The following is a 15,575-nucleotide window of genomic DNA, read 5'->3' on the forward strand; positions in this document are numbered from 1 at the left end:
GTCGCTGATGCAGGTTCCCCACTGCTGTTTTATTTCTGCTGGTACCGATGAAGTGCTAGAATAAACAGTTTTCAGCACATGTACCTACTTCGGTCAAGCTGTGCGTGTAAGAAGTTCCTAAAAGTTGTTGAATCGGTGTGTGCTTTCAATTTCACAAGCTATTATCAAATGTCCCTACAACTTACTTATGGTTTCTTTTGTACTGATTTAAAAGAGCTCTATATATTAAACTACTGGCATTTTTCCACAAACACTAAAAATAAATATTTCCTATAGGATTTTCCACATACATACATACATACATACATACATATATATATATATATATGTCTTTTGTTATATAAATACCTGATTAAATATTATGAAGCCATATTCACCAACTTTGTCCTCATATTCTCTACGACACTTGACATGGCGTCCTTACCCCACCATTATTTAAAACTCACTCTTGTTTCCTTTCAGCATTTCTGTGATCTTATCACTATAATTTTATTCTTGGTTCAATCAGGAATTTATTTCCATGAAAAGAGCAAAGTTTTATTTTTTCCATATGATTATCCAGTTTATTTCATAACCTTGGCTGCCCTCCTCTGAGGTGCACAACCAACACCGATTAACCTGGAACCTGGATGCTGTTCTACTCCCTGAGGCGGCCTTCCCAGACCTCTTGGGATTTCACTTACCTAATCACCTTAATTTTCTCATTCTCAGTTTTGTTAATTGAAACTGGAAGAAGCCTTGCATTTCGATGCATTTTAAGGAGCCTTGCTTGATTGTCAGGTACACTGCGCTCTGTAGCCATCTGTCCCTTTTGCTCTTTCAGAGGGCCAGACAGCGGCCCCTCCCGCACTCCATCTTGGTACCCTGGTGTTAGCTGGTGATGTGGAAAAACCATCATGAGGGGAATGCCAACTTCACTCAACCATTTGTCATGGGCTGAGCTGCTCCCCCAGCTCTGCTGCCTGATTCAAATGTTGGAATCCTAACCTCCTGACCTACCTGTGTGACTTTACTTGGAGATAGGGGATGTACCGGGTGATTCAATTAAAACTAGGTCCTGAGGGTAAGCCCCAGTACAGTATGACTGATATCCTGATGGAAAGGGGAAATTCAGAAACACACACACACACACACACACACACACACACACACGGAAGGAGAGAGGGAGAGAATACCACGTGATGATGAAGACCACCTTCTGAAAGACAAGGAAACAGGAGGCCTAGAACAGTGTCTCCCTCTCACCCACACCTTGACATTGGACTCGGGGCCTCCAAAATGTTCAGACCATCAATTCTCTGCCATTCAAGCTAGCTGCACCTCTTTATGACAGGAGCACTGAACAAAGCAATATGCTCTCCCTCTGGAGACAGGCACTGATGGATTTACTGAGAATATGCTGGAAGGAGCTCCTGTGAACGTGTTTTTGCAAACACAGGAAGCTCAGCTGGGTGTAATGACACTATCTACCTTCTTTCTTCTTTTGAGAAGGTGCCAATGACCAGGCTATACCCCACATCAAAGCAATAGTTTACATAAGGGAATGAAAGTAATCCTAAACCTTCAATCTCCCCATTCTTTTCCAACCATTGAGAACACGTAGTATTTCCCCTGCCCAGCCTTCAGGACAATAATACACTCAGGCAACAATGGTTCTGTCCCTTAGGGTGACAACCACAGTGGTTAGTCACCTTTTCATTCCTGTAGTGAAATTCTCCCCACGGACTGCTTATGAACAAAAGCGGGTTTTGCAGTTTGGATATTCAAGGCAAAGTGCCTGTACTGGCTGTCTGGAGGGGTAAATGGTGGTATATGGGAGCAAGCAGTACACCCGAAGCCAGGAACAGAGGGGGGTGCTCCTTCTATCACAATGTTCTTGTGGGAACTCAAGACTCATACAGGAAAGACTGCCATGACATGATGTGCAGTGACCTAAGGATTTCTAGTCAGGCCCCACTTCACAAAAGTTGCCCTGACATCACACAAAATGTCCTGACATCACACCCCTGCCTTCACACCAGGCCCCTCCCCACACAGGTTCCCCAAATGTTCTGACATCACACCCCTGCCTTCACACAAAACCCCACCTCACACAGGTTCCCCAAATGTCCTGACATCACACCCCTGCCTTCGACCAGGCCCCTCCCCACACAGGTTCCCCAAATGTTCTGAAATCACACCCCTGCCTTCACATAAAACCCCACCTCACACAGGTTCCCCAAATGTCCTGACATCACACCCCTGCCTTCACATAAAACCCCACCTCACACAGGTTCCCCAAATGTCCTGAAATCACACCCCTGCCTTCACACCAAGCCCAGTCACATAGATCCCTTGGATGCACCCAAATATATCCACCCCCCACCAAGAGACATGAAATCCACTATGCAAGTGCTCCCTACAAGGTGTTTTCACATGAGTTTCCACATGCCTCTTGCTTACTGTGGATAACACACTTGTAGGTAAATTTAACCCCAGTGGAAGGGGACACACACAAACACAGCAGATGCTCCTAACACATTTTCTTTTTATTTATTATCTATTTGTGTGTTATGTGGGGTGATGGAGATCAAGCTAATTGGCAAGAGGGTAACATTTGCACAAGCTCAACCTGGGACAAGGAAAGCTGTGCACCTTGGATGGAGCTTCTCCAAAGTTGTTCCAATGAAATCAGCATAAACAAACAGCTTATGGTCTGATCTGATAAAACTCATGACCTGTCTTATGGTCTGACTCTCCATAGCTTTGCCTGCCTCAACCCAAATAAAAGCTGATAGTACATGGGCTGGAGAGATGGCTTAGCAGTTAAGCGCTTGCCTGTGAAGCCTAAGGACCCCGGTCTGAGGCTCGAGTCCCCAGGACCCACATTAGCCAAATGCACAAGGGGGCGCATGCATCTGGAGTTCGTTTTCCGTGGCCGGAGGCCCTGGCATACCCATCCTCTCTCTCTCTCTGTCACTCTCAAATAAATTTAAAAAAAAATTTAAGTTGATAGTACAGCCGCTTTGGGGAGCACTCAAGTGCATCCCTCTGACCCTCCATTAAATCATATTTTACATGTTGTGTGTTCATTTCACATTCATACAAACATTGCTGGATGGTGAGGTGGAGGGGGCGGCATGCACATGCCATAGCATGTGTGTGGAAGTTAGATGACCACCACAAGGTGTTTGTGCCCCACTTTCATTGGGTCTCTTGCTGTTGCAAAGTGGCTTTACGTGGGTGTTTGGTAACTGACCTTGGTCCAGCAAGCTTTTGCAATCAAGGGCCTTTAATACCAAACCACCTATCCAGCCCCTTATAAATTTACTTTTGAGGCAAGTTCTTACTCTAACCCATGCTGATGAAAACTCACCTCCTAACATGGTTGCTACAAGTCCTCATTGTCCTAGACTTATTAACCCTGACACTCATCAAGAGAAGCATAGGCAGAGATTGTAGCAGAGGCTCCTAACTGGCCTAAGTGCTGAGAATAAGTGACTGTCGGGTGCCCTGAAACCTTAAGTTAACATAGTGAGTCATGAAAATAAGACATCAAAGGAGAAGGGGGGCTGGGGAGGTGGTTCAGGTTACAGGTATTTGCTTACAAAGTCTGCCAGGCCAGATTTGATTCCCCAGTACCTACATAAAGCCAGATGCAAAGTAGTACATGCATCTGGAGTTTGTTGGCACTGGCAAAAGGCTCTCTCTCTCTCTCTCTCTCTCTCTCTCTCTGAGAAAGAGAGAGAGAATGTGTGTATCAGGGTCTCCAACTGCTGCCAATAAACTCCAGATGCATGCACCATCTTGTGTATCTGGCTTATATGGGTCCTGGAGAGTTGAACCTGGGTCCTCTTTGTTCCTTAAGTATTCCTAACTTAAGTTTCTTAACTGCTAAGCCATCCCTCCAACCCTTAAAAAGGTATGCTTTAAAAAATGTAGAAGAGGGGCTAGTTGGGAAGAAATGGTTCTACAGGAGTGGGGGGGGGCAGGAAAAGATGTTCATTGGTATGATCAAAATACATTACATACATGTATGCAATTATCAATCAATTAATCAATAAATGTGAAAGGAGACTAGGCAATGAATCCCATTTCCTCCTTCATGCAGTGGTGGCTAGCTTTTTCTAGATTAGACATAGATAAGTAAGAGAGTTCAAGTCCCAGAAACATCCCTTGACCTTCCCAGGCCTCCCTGTTGCTCGGCAGGTTGAGTTATTATGAGACGGCCACTTCTAACACCCTCTGCATCTTAGAATGAGCTTCTAAGAAACCGAGGGTTCCGGACACTCTGTGTCCTGATAACCAGCATGGCTTTCACTGCAGTGTCTTCTCAGACACACTTCCTGTGTGAGCCACAGGATCAGGAGGTGACAATGAAGGTGACAAGGAACAAGATGCCCAGGCCTGTGATGCATCCACCCAGCTACAGCAAGCCTCTTCTTGTCCCAGCGCATGGGGCTCCCTCATACAGAAAAGGCTGTCATCGTCTTATTGCTGTCAGTGGAGAAGGAAGTGGTGGACATCTACCTCATGCACAGGCAGCCTCTGTGAGTCAGAGGAAAGGAAAGAAGACGGATGGAAAAGTGTCACAGAAAACAGGCCCCTGCGCCATGCGGGAGGGAGCCACCAGTGGACTGGGAGCCACTCTCCTGGAAAGTCATCAAGCAAGACAGACACACATTGAAGAGGAGCTAGAGTGTGGAGACCTGAGGGAGGGGAGCAGGAAGGCTGGGGACAGGGAGGACAGGGTGGCTTAAGGCTGCCTGCTGCATCTGAATTGTTTCTTTTAACGTGGGTTCTAGGATAGTGTGCATATTCGTACGTGTGTACATGTACATGTGTGTTGAGACCAGAGGTCAATATCAGATGTCTTCCTCAGTCCTTCTTCACTGTGTTTTTTGAGACAGGGTCTCACACTGGACTTGAAGCTTACTAATTTGGCTACAGTAACCAATCATCAAGTCCCAGGGATCCTCCGCCTCTGTGGGCAGTACTGGGATTAGAGTTTGTGTCAGCAGCTAGGCTTTCATATGAGTGTTGGGGACCCAGACTCAGGTCATCATGCTTGTATGGCAGGCACATGACCTACCGAGCATCTCCCCAGCCCCAGATTTTATGTGAAAAGCAAGTTATTTCACTTACTGCACAACTCACTTGACTATTCCTAGCTAAGAGAATAAATGCCTGTTTAATAATGAACTTTGACTAAGGCTCTAAGAACACACTGAGAAGGGGATATGAACCCAATGGGACCTCAACCCAGCCACTATCTACGAACTGTTGAGTAAATGTGACTTCAAGGCATTTTGATCAATGAATTAAAGTACTCTCAGCACGTAAGATGAGAAGAGTCACAACAGTCCACCTATATCCAAGCACACCCTACCTACGCAAGGTGTCCCCTGTGCTTCCAGAAGTAGCCTGCAAGGTTCTGTGGGAGCAAGGACATCTGGGCTCTGGGGCGGGGCCTCTTGCCAGAGCACCTAAGGCTCTGTGCATACTGGATATTTCTGTATGTTTTGTAGACAGCCTAGGCACATAGGACCAGGATTTAAAGTGTATATTTCTCTAAAACCTGTCCTGGGGCCCCTCTGCCCATTAGCAGGATCTAGATCAGTCACCTAGACCCCAGGCCAGCCTCCCCTCACCTACCGGCCCCAGCCAGCCGGGTCTCCTCTCTGACTCAGCATTGCAGTCTCTGTCTGCCATGGGCCGCACTCCCTCCCAGAGCTTCAGGGGCCCTGATGGGTGGCAGCTGCCCTGGTTTCCAGTCCTAGCCCCAGAAGTAAGTAGCATTGTTCTTTCCCCTCACATCAGCTGCCTACTCTTACCCCAACACTCCCAATTGTCTCCATTTCCCACCCTCTGACTTTTGGAGGCCTCCCTTTCTAATAATTGAAAGCAGAGAGGGTCATTGTTTCGGGCAGGTATGCATGCATGCATGTATTTTCTGTGTGGGGGTGCGTGTGTGCATGTGTGCTCGTGTGAAGGCCTCCATCACTTGCACCCTCACTGTGCTGAGGCCAGGCTCTCACCTGAGCCCAGTACTCACAGAAGCAGCAACTCGTAGCTGGCTGGCTTGCCCTTGGGCCACCTTTGCACATACATGGCTTCTAGAGATCTGAACTCTGGGCCTTATGTTATCCACTGACCCGTCTCCCCAGCCCAAAAGTCACTTCTGATCTGCCAATTGTAACAGAAAAGGATTCTTTTTTTTTTCTTTGTGTATCTTTCGTTTTAACTACATTTAATTCTATTTAAGATTCAAATTCATCCAGTGAATTTTAGGAGACACAGAGCAAAATTTAACAAAATTAATTTTTGTTTGTTGTTGTTAAGACAGGGTCTCACCTAGCCCAGCCTGGCCTCAACTTGCTATATAGCCGAGGATAATCTTGAACTCCTGATCCTCCTGCCTGCTCTGCACCCAAATGGAGATTAAAGGCAGATGCCACCATCCAAGGCTATGTAATAGATCTTAAAAGATAAAAAGAAAAGAAACCTCAATGGATTCAAGATAACATTGTGTCTAGGTCATAAGGACATAGACAATGTCCCTAATAACATAATATCGAAATGCATGATCTTGCCTAAAATCCAGTCAGCTTAGTTTTTTAAAATTATTTGCTGTTGTTGTTGTTGTTGTTGTGTGTGTGTGTGTGTGTGCACGTGTTTGTGTGTGACTGCAGGTGCACACACACCTCGGCGTGTGCGGCGGTGGGGTCAGAGGACAACTCTGTGGCTGGGCTGTCCGCCTCATATGAAGCAGGGCTTCCTTCTCAGGATTCTCAGTCTGCGGATCTTTGCTGCACTCACCATGGCCATGAGTTCTGGGAAATTCTCCTGTCTCCACCTCCCATCTTGCCCTCAGTGTGCTGGGATTGCAGAAGCCCTCCATAGTTTTAGGCTTTTAGATGGGGTCTGAAGATTGAACTCCAGTTCACTAGCGTGAGCGGTGAGCGCTTTATCCACTGAGCCATCTTCCCAGCCCCATCTACTTATTGCTATTTTTTTTTTCAGTCTTCCCACAGTATCTGCATAGAAAAACCTCTTTTGCCCAGTATTCAAATCCAAGGTAGAATACTAAGATAAAGAGACTAAGTTAAGGTAGACAATCTATTACAATCTTTGCTAGGACTTTGTTTTTTTTAAATTTTTTAAATTATTTTTATTTATTTATTCGAAAGTGACAGAGAGAGAAAGAGGCAGTTAGAGACAGATAGAGAATGGGCGCGCCAGGGCCTCCAGCCACTGCAAACGAACTCCAGACGCGTGCGCCCCCTTGTGCATCTGGCTAACGTGGGTCCTGGGAAATTGAGCCTCGAACCAGGGTCCTTAGGTTTCATAGGCAAGCGCTTAATTGCTAAGCCATCTCTCCAGCCAGTGGACTTTGCTTGTTGATTTCAGGAAAAAATAAATAAAGAAGTACTTAGTGTGTAGATATTTTAAAACTTCCACTAAAACCTAAATTGCTATTTTTTTTTCCTCCACCAGTGAGAGCTAACTCAATCCAGAAAGACAGGAGACTGTTAAAGCCTGAAAATGATGTAGAAGAGGTGAGGGGGGGTAATGGGGAACAACCTATACAGAAAGACTGGGGAGAGGAGACATTAGCTTGAATCATGAAGCCTCCCTTGCGGTCCCCTGAGCAGATAACAGAAGCAGCTAGGGGGACCCAGCTGCACAAACCGGAAACATTTCTTCCAAGGACTTGCAACTGCAAAGGGTGACAAGACACGTTCCTGAAGCGGCTTCTGCTCTCTTGTCACCCGAGCTGGAGATAATATCACTGCAGGATGGAGCTAGTAGAGGTACCTAGACTGATATGATTGGCAGTTCTGTGAAGTCGTGCTCTGTTGGACTCTGCATAAAGGGGAACTGCCCCTGCCACACACACGCGCACACACACACACACACACACACGCACACACACCCTTACTGGAAAGGGTGAGGTATTGGCAGTAGAAATGAATTTGGTTTTTAAAAGCAGAGGGCAGTTCAAAGAGTTCAGTACAGATCTGGTCATAAGCCACTGCTTTGAACAACCTTTTTAAAAAAAAAAAAAATCTCTTAAGCTTTAGGAAATTTCATTTGGTGACAACACCTGCTGTAAAAGGATGGAAGCTATTTATAACCTGTATTGTTCATGGTGATAACATTCATACTGTCAAATGTGAAGAGATTGTGTGTGTGTGGAACTGCAAGATTCCATCCGATGGGCCTCAACCAGTGTCTGTATATGCGCATACTTTTCTAAACACTGAAATTTAGTTTTAAGTTCAAATTCTAAATTCTGAAAATTCCTGAATTCCAAAATACTTCTTGGCACAAAAGTTTTGGATAACTAGGGATAAGCAGTGTGTTGTGTAAGTCCTATTAATATGTCTTTGCTTTAGCAAAAACAAAAAGAAAAGAAAAGAAAAGAAAAGAGGAGAAAAGAAAGAAAAAGACAAAAGAAAACTAGAGATTAGCGGTGTAGTCAGAGCATTACATATGTCCTTTACAAAAACAAGAAAGAGGGGCTGGAGATAAGGTTTGGTGATTAAGGCATTTGTCTGTGAATCCTGGTTTGATTCCCCAGTACCCATGCAAGCCAGATGCACAAGGTGGCACAGGCATTTGGAGTTCATTTGTAGTGGTACAGGCCCTGGCTGCCCATTCTTTCTCTATTTGCCTCTTTCTCTCTCAAAATAAAAAGAAAAATTAAAAATTTCTTTAAAAAGACCAAAGAGAATCATTTCTGGCATGCAAACCTAGCAATAAAACAATGTTCATACTAATTTCATTTTAAGAAAGACAAAAAGCCTAAAATATATTGTTTCTACCCTAATTTTAATTATTAAATATTTTCAGCTTTAAGACTATTCATAAAATCTGCTATATCTAAGCACTTCATACACAAAATACAAACCAATGTTCGTTTCACTGCACAATTTCCCTAAGTTCATTAAAACAAAAATATTATTTTGATAGAACAAAATGAAAAAAAATAATTTCAACTGGCAAGAATTTTCACTTAAAACACCCAGCATTTAATAGATCGTTAACCCTTGTCCCCTAATATAGATCTATCCACTCACTATTGTGTGGAGAAAGGAAGGTGCAGGGAATTCATTTAAACTCAAAGCCGCCCATGAAAGAACCATTTCTTCTTCCAAGAATACCCAGACATCCCACAAAGATTCAGAGATGACACATCTCTAACTTTTACTACACAGTGACACCTTCAAAAGCAAAAGAAAGAAAAGTCTCTAGGTCCATACTTTTACTTAACCTAATCTTGGGGAGGGAGTATCCCTGGAATTGCGTCGTCCCCCGCCCCCCAAAGACTTACTGATGCATTCATAACCCCACAGTGGACACCAATAGCCCCATTGAGGAGGGCCCTGGGTGAACTGGGGACTGGGGAGAGGGCGTATAACAGTATAATCCTATGAGAATATGCCCTGCACCCCACCGTTTCATTCGTTGAAATTCAAAATCAATAACAAAAAAGCTAATGAATCGATCGTAGTTTCCATGAACACAGGAAGACATCTCCTCCCGGGGCGAGGGATGTTATTTGTATGGTTTTCAGTTGAGCATTAAAACCCCCGAAACATCAAAAACGCTCTCTGAAATTTCCACTTTACTGCTTGTAACTTTCCTGCTCCCCAAGTCTGCAAGCATCTTTAAGGACCGCGGGAGTCAGGCCGAGCTCAGGGAAGTCTCAGAGTTTCAGCACTGTTTTCTTTCGGTCGGGAGAGAAGCACTCCCAAGTCCCGCGGCCCTGGGCACAGGGGCTCCTGCGTGCAGTCGCCGCGGGCACGCCCAGGCGCTTTCCCGCGGGATCGCGACCTCGCAACCTGGCCCGAGCCGAAGCACCCCGCGCAGGCACCGCACCTACCTCCTCTGACTTAATGCTCTTCCCGCCCCCGAGCTCCGAGCCCCATGCTGAGGCCAACGGGGCACCTGTCCCAGGCCAAGACCCAGGCGGCGCCTCCGCGTCCTAAAATGCGCCTGGAAGAGCAGAAGCCGCTCCCTACCTGCGCTGGGCGTGACTTGCCTCCTCCTCCTCCTCCTCCAAGTTCTCCTCCTCCTCTAAGTCCTCCTCCTCCAACTCCCCCTCCTCCACCTCCTCCTCCAAGTTCTCCTCCTCCTCTAACTCCTCCTCCTCCTCCTCCAAGTCCCCCTCCTCCTCCTCCAACTAACCTTCCTCCTCTAACTCCTCCTCCTTCAACTCCCGCTCCTCCTCTAACTCCTCTTTCTCCCCCTCCTCCTTTAACTCCTCTGTCACCTCCTCCATCTCTTCTTTTTCCTTTCTCCTCCTCTGCCCCTCTTCTTCTGCCTTTTCTGGTTCCTCCTCCAACTCCCCTGACTCTACTCCTCCTCCTTCTCCTAACTCCTTTCCACCACTTCCCCCTCTTCCTCGACTTTCTCCTCCCCCAACTCCTCTGCCCCTCCTTCTCTTCTTCTCCTTCCTCCCGCTCCTCCTCCTCCTTAAACTTCTCCTTTTCCTCTTCAACCAGCTTCTCTGCCTCTCCTCCTCCTCTTCTCTCTCCTTCTCCAACTCCTCCTCCTTGAATTTCTTCTCCTCAGCCAGCTTCTTCACCTTCCTCCTCCTCCTCCTCTTACTCTTTCTCCAACTCCTTCAACTTTTCTCCCCTTCTCTCCTTTTTCTTCCTCCTCCTCCAATTCCAACTCTTTCTCTTTTTTCTTGTCCAACTCCTCCTCTTCTTTCTTCTCTTTCTCCTCCCATACCTCCCCCTCCCTCCCTCTGCTTCCTCATTTGGGGCAGCTTCCTCCTGGCTGTATCCCTCACTGAGCCTCCTCCCCAGGGCTATGCAGGGTCCCCAATACTGGGAAGCCCCGACCAGCAGGCCCCTTGCTGGCCCCAATCCCAGCCCACATGCAGTTTTTTTTTTTTTTTTTTTTATTGTTTGTTTGTTTTTCTATACAGGTCTAGAGAAAGAAGTTGTTCTGGTTTATTATGTAGGGTGTTTTCACTCAACAAAACAAGATTTCCTGTGGTGAGGGGACTCAAGAAATTTAGAAAGGTGACCCCAGAGGCAAGTCTGACTTCAGGGAACAGTAGTTGGGGATCCTGGATGCTCACAGCTCCAATTCTGAGCATGCTAACTGCTATGGGAATGTGCTTCTTTCCACTAACAACCAGCTCTCCCATCTGCAGCTGATGACAGTCTGTGGAGACCTGCCCTGCAGTCCCTAAAATGGTTTGAAGCACATACTCTTATGTGAGTGATTTACTGGACTGCAAAAGCTGTTGGAATCCACATTGTCACTTTTGTCAAACCATAAGCAATAACTATAACTATAAATAAATAAATATATATTTATATTTATATTTACAAAGGCCACAGAGCCTTATACAGACACCCTTCTACAAGGACGTGGGTCCAAGGACTCCCCATGAGACCTTCAATGGACACCACTCTTGCCAGTAACCCAAGGTCTATTGTTTCAAAATTTATTTATGTAATACTGGGGCCTTACAGATGCCAGGCAAGCACTGTGCCCCTGAGCTACACCCCCAGCCCACATCCTATCTGTAGATGCTTCCTTCCCCTTGCCTCAGCATCCGTGACTATGCTGTGGCATGCCGACCCCCAAACCAGTGGTCCACCATTCCCAAGTAAGTCATTGTATCTGCAAAATTTCTCTCTGCATTATTTGAGTTTTGACAGGGCATTTCATTTTAAAATTTCTCCACAAAAGAACGGACCTTCTTAATAACACTCATTATGATGCCTGCTTTTTTAAAAAGTCGGTGCTGTGGACTGGGGAGATGTTCAGAGGGGATAGTGTGACCTGAGTTTGATCCCCAGCACCCAAGTAAAAAGCTGGTGTGGTGACACATGCCTGTCATTCCAGCACTGGGGAGGCAGAGACAGGAGGATCCCTGGAGCTTGATGGCTAGCTTATCTAGCCAAATGAGTGACTCTGGATTCAGTGAGAGGCCCTGTCTCACGCAAGCACCTTCAACTACTGAGCCATCTCTCCAGCCCAGACCCTACCTCAAAATTAAGATGCAGAGTGATAGAGAAAGATACATGGCATGGACCCCTGGCCTCCACGTGCTTGCATGAGTACACATGGACTCATGCACATACTAACATGTACACACAGCTGCCTAGACAATACAGTCTAGGGAGAAAGTAGCCTGAGTTCAATTACAGTCATCAATACAAGTTGTGTAGCATCTCAGTCTGTAGAGCAAAGGAAGGGGTGAGAGCATTTGCATTCACATGGTCCAGCTCAGCTTTCACCATTGCAAGCTTTACTGGGTGTTCTCTTTCATTCATTTTTGCCATTGAATGTTTCAATAATGATGGAGCATTTTGTCATGGTTAATCAGTTACTTGTTAATCATTAGACCTCCTTTTGCTTCGACAGACCATCAAAGTAGCAACTGTTCCCCACAGTGAGGTTTTCAGGGTTGGCATGAGAAACGTGCCTTGAATGGGTGCAGAGCAAACCTACCCTTGGCCAGCCCTCAGTGTTTCCTCCAAGTTCCCTGGATGGAGACAGTGCCCCTCCTATCTATGAGTCATGGTCCATGCTAATCACTATGTTTGTAGTGATTAAAAAAAAAAAAAAGAAAACCTTAAAATTATCATAGCAGTACATAGAAAAAAATCCATCACCCCATCTTTCTTCTCCCTGCAGATTCTTTTTTTAACACCTTACTGTGACATGTTTCACCCTGGCTGTGACCAGATCTTGAGCTCAGGAATGCCTCTGAGAAAATCTCTGAAGCTAGAGTGGTCCTGGGACCTCCCCAAATCTTCTGCCCCAGACTGAGGAATAGTCTCCTGGTCTCCTTAGTCCTCCTAGGCTGGGGAGTAGACCTGTGGCCTCCCTACACAGTAAGTTTTAAAACACTGATGTCCTTGTCTGGGTAGATCACTCAGTGTCTAGGAGCTCTTGCCACTTAAGCAGAGGGGGCTGCTTGGGTCTAGTCTGATTCCCCAGAACCTACATAAAAACAGGTGTGGCCTTCGAGTCACTGGGGCTCCCAGATGGACAGCAGCTCCAGGTTGAGGGACAAATCCTGTAACATGGAAAGAAATATATGCATAAGTGACAAGAGGGCCCTGGCATTGTCCTCTGGTCTCTGCACGCCCTTATGCACACACGTGCATACAGCACACACCCCACACTCTACTCACACATGCAATAAAGTTGTTAAAAAGTCTCTGTCCCTTGCCTGACGACTCTAGTTAAAACAAAAACCATGTTTTTTTTTTCTTTTTAGTTTACCACATTATTTTAGTGAAATACAATCTCCCCTTCAAGTAGCTTTTTGGGAAATGGAAGTGGGTATTAAGATCACTCATGTCCAAAGCGGTTCTACCTAAAGTTTGATGTACAGATTGGGTTATCAAATTTTCACTTATAAATAATTTTTCTTCACAATTTTTAAATCATTGTTCTATTATATTCTTGCTATGTGTTGTTCATCAAACTGAGCTGTCCTGAGCCTTTATTCTTTTATATGATTTCTCTCTCCTCCAAAGGTTGTTGGTGGTTATCTGGATTGCCCACGTTAGGAGTCTTGGAATCACCTAGCAGCTGCCTCTCTGGACTTGCCTGTTGTATTCTTTCAAAAGTATTCCTTTCGGGAAGGGAGCAGGGTACTTAATAGGTTGGTATTGTATATATGTAAGTACAATGATTGAGATGGGGAGGTAATATGATGGAGAATGGAATTTCAAAGGGGAAAGTGCCGGGGTGGGAGGGAGGGTATTACCATGAGATATTTTTTATAATCATGGAAAATGTTAATAAAAATTAAATAAAAAAATAAATTAAAATAAACTTTAAAATAAAAAAGTATTCCTTTCAAATGGCTATGAGGGCATTTCCAAAGAGGCTTACCTGAGGCAGGAAAACCCACTCTGCATGTGGGAAGCCCCACTCCATGGGCTGACGTGCCGGACTGCAGAACAAGAGAACGCGGGTAGCACCAGCCTCCATCCCTGCTTCCTAGCACTGGAGAGGCAGAGGTAGGAGGATTGCCGTGAGTTTGGGGTCACCCTGCAAATACATAGTGAATTCCATGTTAGCCAGGGATACAGCAGGCCCTTACCTCAAAAACAAGCAAACAGGGCTGGAGAGATGGCTTAGCGGTTAAGCGCTTGCCTGTGAAGCCTAAGGACCCCGGTTCGAGGCTCAGTTCCCCAGGTCCCACGTTAGCCAGATGCACAAGGGGGCGCACGCGTCTGGAGTTCGTTTGCAGAGGCTGGAAGCCCTGGCGCGCCCATTCTCTCTCTCTCCCTCTACCTGTCTTTCTCTCTGTGTCTGTCGCTCTCAAATAAATAAATAAAAATTAAAAAAAAAAAACAAGCAAACAAACAAAAACTCGTAAAAATAAGCAAATAAAATACCTCAGTACCTCAGTCTTTTATATTTTTGTTGTTTCTTTATTTATTTTGTTTTAAAGAATTTTTCAGCTAATATTTTTACTTTTGAACTTTTTGTATTTAGTTTTTTATCTTCTCTGATATTTATTTTAATTTATTAATATTAATATATTGTGCATATTTTACATATAAAACTAACTCTGTGTTCTTAAAAATAAACAATAAGGGGCCTGGAGAGATGGCTCAGTGGTTTAAGGCACTGCTTGCAGAGCCTAATGGCCTGAGTTTGATTCCCCAAAGCCTAAAGCCAGATGCGCAAAGTGGTGCATGTATTTGGAGCTCTTTCAGCAAGAGACTTTGGCATGGCTATTCTCTCTGGATCTCTCTCTTCCTTCAACTAAAATATTTTTTAAAATAAATGATAATTCTAGTTTTAATAAACAATTATTTCCCCCTAAACTGAGGTGCCAAATTTCCTCATACATAAGTTTTATTATTCATTCTACAATCTATCAGTTTCTGGCATGGGTTTGTGTGTGTGTGTGGCTCATGTGTGGGTGACGGTGCATCCTGTGTACGTGTGGAGGCCAGAGGACAACAGCAGTGGTCCTCGGGGAACTTCGACCGCTTTTGAGAGAGGGTCTCTAGCTGGCCTAGAACTCACTGACTCCATGTTTTCACACTGAGGAGCAAGCTTCCTGCATGTGGCCCTTTGTGGGACGCCAACTACATTCAAGCTATAGAACCTGCAGAGCACCTGGCGAGTCTTTCTCGGCTACTGAGAACAGCGCAATCGCGTGCGCTGACAGAGACAAATCTGCCTTCTGTGCCTTGTGCGCTTCAACTGGCAAACTCAGGTCTTTCCCTCAAGGGTATTTTACTTTTTCAGAAAACCAACTGACAGACTCATATTTTTTTTTAATTTTACATTGGGATTGGTGTCACCATTTTAATGTACAGTTGTTTTTGTCTTATTTTTAATATTTTAAAAATTTATTTACAAGGGGACACACAAAGAAAGTAAATGGGCTCACACCAGGGTCACTTGCCACTCACTGAAAATGAACTCCAGATGCAAGAGCCACTTTGTTCATTTGGCATTATGTGTAAACAAGTGCCCTTAGCCATTAAGCAATCTCCCAGCCTCTCTTTTTTATAAAAGTATAAACACAACTCTGTCTTGTCCTATGAAGACAATTTGATTAAGACAAACTAGCAGCACTGAGGGAG

General features: G+C 45.1%; 1 protein-coding gene across 2 annotated transcripts in view; it reads right to left on the minus strand.

Moving 5' to 3' along the window:
- The window catches only part of Syk (spleen associated tyrosine kinase), a 68,730-nt gene extending 58,672 nt beyond the window's left edge, over window positions 1–10,058 (minus strand). Inside the window, exon 1 of one of the 2 annotated variants that reach the window (XM_045131128.1) lies at window positions 10,008–10,058. The gene's annotated coding sequence lies outside the window, so the exon portion shown is untranslated. The other variant, XM_045131127.1, reaches the window with a different exon arrangement.
- Between the last annotated feature and the right edge of the window lie 5,517 nt (window positions 10,059–15,575).

This window comes from Jaculus jaculus, chromosome 12, assembly GCF_020740685.1.
Source record: "Jaculus jaculus isolate mJacJac1 chromosome 12, mJacJac1.mat.Y.cur, whole genome shotgun sequence".
Taxonomy (NCBI): domain Eukaryota; kingdom Metazoa; phylum Chordata; class Mammalia; order Rodentia; family Dipodidae; genus Jaculus; species Jaculus jaculus.